The sequence below is a fragment of the Centruroides vittatus genome, unplaced genomic scaffold, assembly GCF_030686945.1.
Source record: "Centruroides vittatus isolate TY-2023 unplaced genomic scaffold, ASM3068694v2 contig_2349, whole genome shotgun sequence".
Taxonomy (NCBI): domain Eukaryota; kingdom Metazoa; phylum Arthropoda; class Arachnida; order Scorpiones; family Buthidae; genus Centruroides; species Centruroides vittatus.
The window spans coordinates 186909-198505 of NW_027121469.1; positions in this window are offsets into that span (position 1 = coordinate 186909).

Sequence of the window (11597 nt, forward strand, 5' to 3'; positions counted from 1 at the left end):
AATGAGTGAAATAACAACAAAGTTTATGATTTTAGAATATATAAGATTTATTACTTAAAATGAAGCACAAATAAAATATTAAAAAAAAAAAAAAAATTCATAAGTTTTATTTTTTAAACAAATTCTGCCAATCTGGCAGCAGTTTTAAAGAATTAGTTTTTTGCTACCTTTGATGACAAAGACATCTGTCATTCTGTTGGACTCAGCTGCACTTTTGATTGAAAAATTAAATATTTTGCAGGTGGCTTGGATACATCAAATCTATTCATCACTATCTGCCTAATCTTTTGCTTATTAGACTTGTTTGTAATGGATAAAATTGAACCAGTTGTATAATTGTCTGTGGAGAAGTAGATGATTCAAAAAATGTGAGAATGTTTTAAACTGTGTGTATGTGTGTACACAGTTTAAAACATACTGTATACTGCAAATACTGTATTTTTTTTACCTCTGCATTCTTTGGAATGTATCCACCATGCAAAAAGAGGGATAGGTGTGTGTGTGTATGTATACACACACACACACACACACACACACACACCTATCCCTCTTTTTGCATGGTGGATACATTCCAAAGAATGCAGAGGTAAAAACAAAATATAGTATTTGCATCCTGAAGAAAAATACTCGATAGGGTCCACAACTTCAGTGAAACAAAACAAGAGGCAATTTATAACAGAAACACAAGCTTTTTTTATTACAACATGAGCTGTAATTGGAAAAAATTGTAGACCTATAAATTCCCATTGTTGTCTGCTGTCTGTCCTTCCTTAATCTCATGAATGGTGTTAGATGAATATTGAGACCAGATACGTAAAGCATGTATGGGGGCAAGACACTACTAATTTGAGGTGGAGAGCATATATTTTAATTAAATAAATTAAAAATATCAAAAATTGCAGCCCGGCATTGTGGCAATGTCACAATAAATAATTGTTTATCATTTGAATGTAAATATAGTAAATAGAAGGTAGCATAGAAAACATAAAATCAACGTACAGTATTCTCTGATATATTGATACATACGGTACTGTAGTATGCTTAAAAAAGGTAAATGAACTCTGGTTAAAAATTACATATCTCTAAATCAAACCTTTTAACAAAAAGTTAAATTTAATGAGCAATTATTTATTGTGACACCATCACAATTCCAGGCTGCAATTTTTAATCATTATTTTAGTTTATTTAATTTAAAATATATCCTCTCCACCCAGAGCCGGATCATTACATAGACAAATGAGACAAATGTCTAGGGCCCGGTCAAGCTGTCTATTTTGAAAAGATTTGTAAATAAGATAGTTTACTTTTCTGAATTTTTAAATAAAGTTTATTCATATTTATATACTTACTTTTTTTGAACTATCTTGGCTTTTATTTAAATGATCTTTTTCATTATAATGTTATTTTTGTCTACAAGTACATAATTTCTATTATCAGGACTTATTAGACTGGTTTTAAGGATTCTACAACACAGTTTCACAGATCAGAAATTTATTTTTATTTGATATACCTGGACACATACATTTAACTATTGTGTTTCGGACACTTTCGTCCCTCCTCAGCAGGTATTTATGCAGTACATTCTATATAAATTAAAAACAATAAAATAATTTTTTAAAACATTTTACATTTCCCAACAAATTTACCATAAATTCACTGACATTAATATAAAATTCTTACATTATATTAATGTCGGTGAATTTATGGTAAATTTGTTGGAAAATGTAAAATGTTGTTTTACATGAAAATAACATTATAATAAATTAAGGACATTGAGGCGCATTAATTTATCTTTTTCATTATTCAATTTACTTTTCATGGGTAAAATATTATATTATTTAAATATTAACCAAAAAGGTTAATTTAAACAATATTTTAAGGTAATATTGTTATTGTATAACAACTTTTGTTAGATATTTAATAAAATAAATTTCAATTTTTTAAAATTTTATAAACAAACTGTTCAAACCTTTCTAGAAAAACCAAAATTTATTGTTGTATATTAAATATTTTTTATTAATAAAAATTTGTAATAAGATTTTGTTTTAGTTTTTCACATTATTTAGTTTTGTTTCATCTATTGTTTTATATTTTTTGTGTGCTCTATTTCCTGTGGGAGAGGGAGGGGGCCCGGTAAGAAGAAAATGTCTAGGGCCCCAAAGTGGGTTAATCCGGCCCTGTCTCCACCTCAAATTAGTAGTGGTGTGTCCCTGTACTGTACATCATACTTTTCCTGCTGCCAGTAGAATTGTGCCAGTCATCTATCTAGCTCCTTTCAGGGGAAAGCTTTTAAATTGAAATAACATGACTTCCATGCAAACCAGAAGTTCGTGTATAGTTGATCTGGGCCCCCTGCTCCTGTTCTTTCCATATCTGGTCTTGGCTTTCATCTATCTAACTCTGTTCTCAAGATTAAGAAAAGATAGATGGGTGACAAAAGAAATTTTATACTATTTCAAAAATAAAGAATGAAATTATGTCAATATTTTACACAATAAATAAATAAATAAATAAATAAATAAATATATATATATATATATATATATATTAGGTTGGGGAAAAAGAAATCCATTATTTTGTTGCTAGATGGCTGTAGTGATATATATCTCGTAAAGTATTGATCAAACAAGTTCAGACTTGTGCTCACTGGAAAAGTGACATTTTATACTAAAAAAAATTCTGTTACAGTTTTTTGATTGGTCGATTTAGTTGTGAGTTATAAGGTGTAAAAGATGGAAGTTACCAAAGAGAAAATTTGGTATGTTTTACAATTTTGCTTTGATAAAGGCGAAAATGCAATCCAGGCGGCTGAAATTGTGAATGATGTTTATGGTCCCGATACTGTCACAGCCAATTATGCACAATTTTAGTTTCGTCGATTCTATTCTGGTAATTTCGATGTTAAAGATGCACCTCGCATAGGTAGGCCCGTCATTAAAAATGTCAATAGAATCATGGAAATGATTGAAATGGGCAAGCATGTTAGCAGTTGTAGCATCACCCAGGAGCTAAAGATTGACCACAAAACAGTTTTAAACTATCTGCTTAAAGCTGGATTCAAAAAGAAGCTTGATGTTTGGGTGCCACACGAATTGACGCAAAAAACATGATGGATCGAATTTTCATCTGCAAAGCCTTGGCCAAATGGAACAAAATCGACCCATTTCTTAAATGGATGGTGACTGGGGATGAGAAATGAGTCACATATGACAATATTGTGTGAAAACGAGCGTGGTCAAAGCGCAGTGAAGCGGCTCAAAATGGTGGCCAAACCAGGAATAATGGCCAGGAAGGATTTGCTGTGCATTTGGTGGGACTGTAAAGGAATCATCTACTATGAGCTGCTTCCATATGGTCAAACATTAAATTCGGACCTCTACTGTCAACAATTAAACCATTGGAAGCTAGCAATTGATCAGAAGCGGCCAGAATTGGCCAACAGGAGAAGTGTTGTTTTTCATCAGGACAACGCCACGTCACACACGTCTATAGGGACTTGCCAGAAACTCTGGGAGCTTAGTTGGGAAGTTTTGATGCATCCACCTTATAGTGCGGACCTGGCACCAAGCAATTACCATCTTTTTTTATCATTGCAAAACTTCCTTAGTGATAAAAAATTGGCGTCAAGAGAAGATCACGAAAATCGCTTAGTTGAGTTTTTTGCCAATAGGGACCAGGGCTTCTATGAGAGAGGCATTATGAAGTTACCTTTAAAATGTCAACAAATTATAAAACAAAACGGTGCATATTTGACCTAAATCGGACAATCCGAACCACGTTAAATAAAGTCTTAAAATAAACATAAAAATAATGGATTTCTTTTTCCCCAACCTAATATATATATATAAATTACATCTGAAGATGAATGTGAATTTCATACATTGGTGAAAAACAAAATATTCAGATGGTCAGACCTTCATTGAATCATAGTTTACAGAAGTGAGAATGAAACTATAATTTTGTCATAACTATAAACTAGTCATGAGCATCTGCAGAAAATTTTCTAGAGGGAAAAGCTTGGTGACAAATAATTACATCAATAAATTTTTATTTAATTTTTACGGATTTTTTCCACAAGTATATTATAAAATGCATTATTGCATCAATACAAAAAGACAAAGCCTTCCATGGTCTTAAAGTGTAGGGTTCCATATCTCAATCACTTTCATAATTATAATTTTGGAATTCTTTACTCGATTCTAAGGGGAAAGTGTCCCATTTGTTCCCCTCTACTGATGCCCATGGTTTTAGTAATATTCAGTAATGATAGACCAATAAACTACATATCATAAATACACATTCTATTAAACTATGTTCTGTGATAGTTTTCCAGATAATGATATGAATCATTGCATATTTTATTATATTTCTTGAAACATTGAGTTATCAACTGTTTTATATATTGTATGTAAATAAACCAAAATGTTAGATTATGTAGTTGTGACGATTTCAATTTATAGGTTTTATAAATCAAAATCTTCATTTTGTCAATTGCGATGTTAATCAGTTAACATTATAGATGACATAATTTTAAAAATTTTATTTATAAAAATTTATAAAGAAGATGATTAGAAGACAATCAAAATCATTGAGAAATAATAATGTACTAGAAACTTTTACTGCATTCATTTTTTTCAAAGCCTGTAAAAAAATGGCAGAAATGTTATAGTGCTAAAAAGCAGGGATAGAGTCTGAATCGAATCTTTTTATGGGAGTTGTTAAGTTTTCCGACTTCCGACTCTCTGCATTGCAATGACATTAAAATTTTGCGATGAATTTTTAAAGGTCATTAATGCAATTATTTTGAAGATTTTAAGGTCAAAGCATAAAAAGTACGATTCTAATGTTAAACTTTCTAACGAGTAATTGTGTTTTATTTCGTTAACTTTGATAAGATATGAATAGTTAAAGTTTAACCTTAAATACAGGTTTGAGATTAAACTTTAATTTTTCCAAAATCTGGTAAGTTATATTTTTGTGTATAATAAATAAAAGTAGTACATTTGTCAAAAAGTTTATTACAGCTTCTTTATTTCTATTAAAATACTAACTTACTAGTAGTGCATTAGTGAAAGGAATCATGATTCAGAATAAGAAGTCTGAGTCGATTTTCAAAAATATCGAATCGGCAGTCGCGTATTTTCCCCCGTCTTCCCATCCCTGCCAAAAAGACTTAAATACAATAAAAAGATGTTTTCTTTCTCATATTAATGAAAATTCACTGTTGCAGGGCTGTTGCCAGGAGGAGAGCTGGGAGTTTTCTCCAGGCCAGGAGAAAACTTGCGGACCAATAACGGTTTTTATCCCTATAAATTTATTTTTACTATTAAAAAACATTCTGCATATTTCATTTATTCAAAAATAAAGGCAGAAGAGACATGCTCTACCCAGTGCCCATACCAAACATTCGACAGTCCCAATACAAGAATTTCAAATGTCCATCATTTTATTTGTTCCTGCTGTATTCAGTATGAAAATTAATGGTATAATGCTTCTTATTGATTGAAAATCTTATAAAATTTCAATTAAATTAAAATTAAAACATTGTACTATCAGTTTGTCTACTAAATCTATCAAAAATACACAATAAAATAAAAAAACACACTTAAGAACCAGATAACCGGAGTGGTTAATATTAGCAGGCCTCGGAGTCGCTCACTTTTCTCACTTGTACTCACTTTTCTGAAGTATCCTCACTTTTCTCACTTTTTTGGTCATTTTCACGTGCTTAATTAAGATGCGGGACAAACCAAAAATAATTTTAAAGCCAAACGAATTGCCGAATTATCGGACTATCGGAATAGAATTTTTTAGAAGAAAATACGCGGCCCTGAGCAGACTCAAAATTGCAACTGCCCGCTCAGTGTCGTTAGGTTATAGGAAACAAAAATTTATTTAACGTATTTAAAAAAATCTTTTATGCACTTAAAAAATCCCTCTCATTACAAATTCAGAAGCCAGTGTTGAGTAAAGTTATGTACTCATGCCATATTTTCATTATTCGCCAAAATCTACCTTATCCGAATTGCATTTCCTTCTACAGAGTTTAAAAATAAGTATTCTAAGCATCCCTGCAGTTTTGGCTGTTTTCTAAGAAAATCACTAAAGTCCTTTTGCAGGGGAAAGCACATTACGCAGAGGGATTAATCTCTCAAGCTGACAACACTGCTGCCGCTTTTAAATTCAAAATATATAATTATTAAAATTAACACGAGATAGTAGCGTAACCTCCTACCACTAAAAAAGATTTCGTTTCTGACCATTTAGTTATTCTGGTTATAGCCCAATAATTTGGCAGATTATTTGGTTTTAATTAACAATCGGGTTATGGAGTTGTCGTTTACAAAAATATTTTTTTACTTGATTTATCTTTAAATAATTTCATAAACTTGAGTTTAATAAAATTACTTTAATGATTTCATAGCATATTGTTAACGTTAAATCACATCTACATCTTCCCATAAATGTATGTTTAAATTGACTACAAGTATAATTATTCCATATAGTAAGTGTTATTTTCATAAAATGTGTGATTACTTTGCTTGTGAAATATCCATTTTTTAATCTTCTCTTATGCCGATTATAATTGTGCATTAATTGAGAAACTAAAAAAGTAAACGAAAATGTAAATTCATATTTACATATAAAATTTACCAAATAAATTAGCCTAAAATATTCGAAGTGTTGTAAAAAGTACAACACGTAATTGCTTGTGAGAAAGATTTTCATACGCTTCCCAAAGGTTAACAACTTTGCAACGATGTTAGTTTTTATTCATCTGCAGGAAAAAGTTCCTTTTTATTTATGAAACCATTAATAAAATATTATTTTACTTATATTATTTGGAGTACTGTATATTTATTTCAGATTTATTATTTTATTTTGAAATCAATATTTACACATCTCGAAGCATTAAAAAATAAACAGTTTCTGATAATGATAAATATCCGAGAATAGCCAAATTAGTGAAATCAGCATCGAAAATCCCGTTCCCATGAAAGAGAGGATCAATTTTATGCCGGGCACTTTCTCTTGATAGAGCATCAGTGTTGGAAAGAATGCTTAATTCACTTTTGATTGTTAAGGAGGGACTGAACATGTATGACCAAAGCCCACACCTTGTACCTATTACAAAGGACGACTGAAATTAGCTTCCTCGGTGCATAGAAATTATCAAGAACGATTGGAAAATGAAAAGAAGTTAAAAGAATAAGAGAAACGGAAAAAAGAGCACAGAAATGTTTTGAAGAACAACAAAAGAAAGCTGTTCGTAACATGAAGATTATGGAACTGCAACTGAGTTTAAACCAGAAAAATGTAGAAGAAAATGAAATACATGCGACAGTCCAAGTTTTGTTAGAAGCAGCAAACAAAAAAACTGGAGAAGGCTATTAACAGCAAGAACATGAATGAAGTACAAGCAGCACGTGTGATGCTTATTAGTGTTAAGTGTTCAAAAGCAAGAGGAAGCGAAAAAGAAGGAAGCTGATAACATGCAGAATAATCTTAATAAAAGAACATCATCTTTCATGACTGATTATTTACAGAAGCCAAAGACTTTTCAAGTATTCATGTTTTACTTGAAATACAGAAGCCACTGGTTATCGGGAGACAGAAAAAAAACGCGATATAACCGAGTAATAAAAATTCTGGGCTTTTACTGAACAGATTATACATGCTATGGAATCGCTATTCTTTCATCAGCAAGTGTTTCTGATATAAAATAAGCTTAGTTTTTCAATCCTGAATTTTATTCGTAGGTTATATCGAATTAATTGACGTTTACGTAAACATCGAAACCATGAACGCCCATTTAGCATTATTGTTTCTTTAACAATGACATTGAAAGACAAATACTGTCGATATAAAAACAAAACATCAATTGCGATTTTATTATACAGTACTATATAAATCGCTTATTAGAAATTCGTGTAGTTTATATTTTTCAATAAAAATTATAAATGCTGTAATTGAAAATTTAAAAAAATAAATATTGAATATATAATAGAACATCAAAACTTATAAAATTAGAGTAAAAATTCTCTAAAAAGCAAAATAAAGTTACTACTGTATAAAAATTTTAGAAGTTTTCGTTCAGAATTAGAGAGATCGTTTCCTTACACATTATGCGGTGAATTCGAAATTTCACACCTTTATGTGAATTGACGCAATACCGTTAATTCACATAAAGGTATGAAATTTCGAATTCACAGAAACTTGTAAATGAGGAGACTGTACTTAAAACTAATAAATAAACAACTTTTATATCAAAAGGAAACAAATGACAATCGATCTATCCACCTGTTCTGCATATTTAGCTCTTTCTCGTATTTGCTTGCAAATAGAAATTCAGTGGCAATTGGTAATTTAAAATTAATTGACTCAAATGCTTTTAAAATTTGGGGGACCAAAAAAACGCGATATAACGAGTGGCTACTATATTACAGTATATACAGAAATTTTTAAAATGTGTTTAACCATAACAGAATAAAAAGAAAATAACAATTTTTACCGCTATTTTGCTGAGTTTTCCTTCTGTGTTTTCACTTTGTTTTGTCACTATTGCACTCACTTTTTATTCACTTTTTTCTGTATTTCAACTCACTTTTCTCACTTTTTCAAAGGGGAAATAGCACTCCTAGGCCTGTATTAGGGTCGCTAACGTTTTCGTAGCCCCGTCTGGGCTCTTCTTCAGGCTTTGTAGTAATAAATATAAGCCGTATGTTGAATTTCGAATATATTTTCCTTTTGGAAAGAACCGTGTTTCGAATTCTGCCACGTGTAAACGTTCCAACATATTTTTAAACGAAACGATCGCCGGTCTGTGCACCGCGCTTGCGCTTCGAAACGATGTTGATGTTAATTTTTTAAAAATTATCTTCTAGCAGGATCTGCCACGCTGCTGAAAGGGCCAACTCTTCTTTAAAATTGATGCACGTGGTGTTACATCCTGCTCTGTATATTTCCGTAGCTTCCAATAATTTGAGATGTTCCGGGTGGTTGGTAGTGAGGATAATGCGGGCTGCACTAAAGTCCGCCGTGACTTCTTGATCGGTGGCATATGTTGAGAGAGCTGTTGTGAGCCTTTTGTGTAGTATGTCCGCCTTATGTTCTTTAATTCTTATCCCCATTGTACGTTTGGTGGAGCCAATGTAAACCATCTCTCTGTCAAATCTGTGGTCTCTGAAGGGGGATGGTGTTTATTCCCGGTAGTCTGACTGGGTTCGGAGGATCTTTTCCATTACGGAATATTTGGAAAATGGTCTGGCATCTTCTGTAGGCTATACGGACTTGACGTCTTTTGGTTATCGTAGCATATAACGATTCTAACCGTGGGTTAAAAGTGATAGGGATCCTTTCAGTATTGTCTTCTTGAATATTTAAGCGCCTCTCCGTCGGATTGTTACACGGTTCCTGGCTATTTCTGTACTGTCTACATAATCCACTTACAAGGTTGGTGTATCCGTGGTCTACTGCTATTTCGTTTATACGTTTGATCTCCTGATTCAGTGCCTGGTGAGAGGAGGAGTGCGTAAAGGCCCTCCTAACCAAAGCTCTGAAGGCCGCTATTTTATACTGAAATGGGTCACAGGATCCTATCGGAATATACATGGAGGCAGTATCAGTTTTGCGATACACCGAAGTGTGTATGTTTGGCCCTTCAAAAGCAATATCTATATCCAAGAAATGGATTTAAGAGTTACTAATCCATTTGACGTCGTCATCCTTTGAAGGACGGAACCAAATATAGATCAATTTATTAAAGCGATGAACAAAAATCCGTACGGTCTGGTAATTGAGGTGGAGCAACATAGTAACTCTAAAATCCATTTCTTGGATATAGATATTGCTTTTGAACGGTCAAACATACACACTTCGGTGTATCGCAAAACTGATACTGCCTCCATGTGTATTCCGATAGGATCCTGTGACCCATTTCAGTATAAAATAGCGGCCTTCAGAGCTTTGGTTAGGAGGGCCTTTACGCACTCCTCCTCTCACCAAGGCACTGAATCAGGAGATCAAACGTATAAACGAAATAGCAGTAGACCACGGATACACCAACCTTGTAAGTGGATTATGTAGACAGTACAGAAATAGCCAGGAACCGTGTAACAATCCGACGGAGAGGCGCTTAAATATTCAAGAAGACAATACTGAAAGGATCCCTATCACTTTTAACCCACGGTTAGAATCGTTATATGCTACGATAACCAAAAGACGTCAAGTCCGTATAGCCTACAGAAGATGCCAGACCATTTTCCAAATATTCCGTAATGGAAAAGATCCTCCGAACCCAGTCAGACTACCGGGAATAAACACCATCCCCCTTCAGAGACCACAGATTTGACAGAGAGATGGTTTACATTGGCTCCACCAAACGTACAATGGGGATAAGAATTAAAGAACATAAGGCGGACATACTACACAAAAGGCTCACAACAGCTCTCTCAACATATGCCACCGATCAAGAAGTCACGGCGGACTTTAGTGCAGCCCGCATTATCCTCACTACCAACCACCCGGAACATCTCAAATTATTGGAAGCTACGGAAATATACAGAGCAGGATGTAACACCACGTGCATCAATTTTAAAGAAGAGTTGGCCCTTTCAGCAGCGTGGCAGATCCTGCTAGAAGATAATTTTTAAAAAATTAACATCAACATCGTTTCGAAGCGCAAGCGCGGTGCACAGACCGGCGATCGTTTCGTTTAAAAATATGTTGGAACGTTTACACGTGGCAGAATTCGAAACACGGTTCTTTCCAAAAGGAAAATATATTCGAAATTCAACATACGGCTTATATTTATTACTACAAAGCCTGAAGAAGAGCCTAGACGGGGCTACGAAAACGATAGCGACCCTAATATTAACCACTCCGATTATCTGGTTCTTACGTAAGTGTGTTTTTGTATTGAATCCCGGTGTGTAAAGAAGATTGACAATAAAATAACGTAATAATATGTATTTTATTAACATAGATGACATAAACAAGACTTTTTAAAAGTTTTGTATACAAAACAAAAATACATCCGAGCATATTGAAAAATATTTAACCGACCTATAAAAATATCTTAAGCCGTTTTTTTCCTTCCATTTTTCAATAATTTATATTTTTTTATAAATTAATTCAATAATTTAAATTTTTTAAATGTGTTAGATTGGGTGTGATAAACTCTTACATGAAACACTAATATAATAGAAGGGTTAGGAGTACGACATAATTTAATAACCTTAATCTTAATCTGCTGCTGTTATTTTTTGCCCAAGCGACTCATCTGTTAGTATTATATAAACGCATTTGTGATAGGTTTTTGTTAGGTTGTGTGGATCCAAACTATCCACACACACACACACACACACACACACACACACACACACACACACACAAAAATCCCTTCAAAATAAATATAAACGATATGACGATTCAAGAAGTCTATCATAAAATCAGATAAGCAATAAGAAATGAAAGTTCTTTTTATATTACAGTAATTTCCATTAAAATATGCCTTAAAGCTCTGCTGATAAGGCGCATTGTATAAAAATATTTAGTGATTTTTCACAATCCATTTTAGCTCTAGTTCCTAGTGAGAT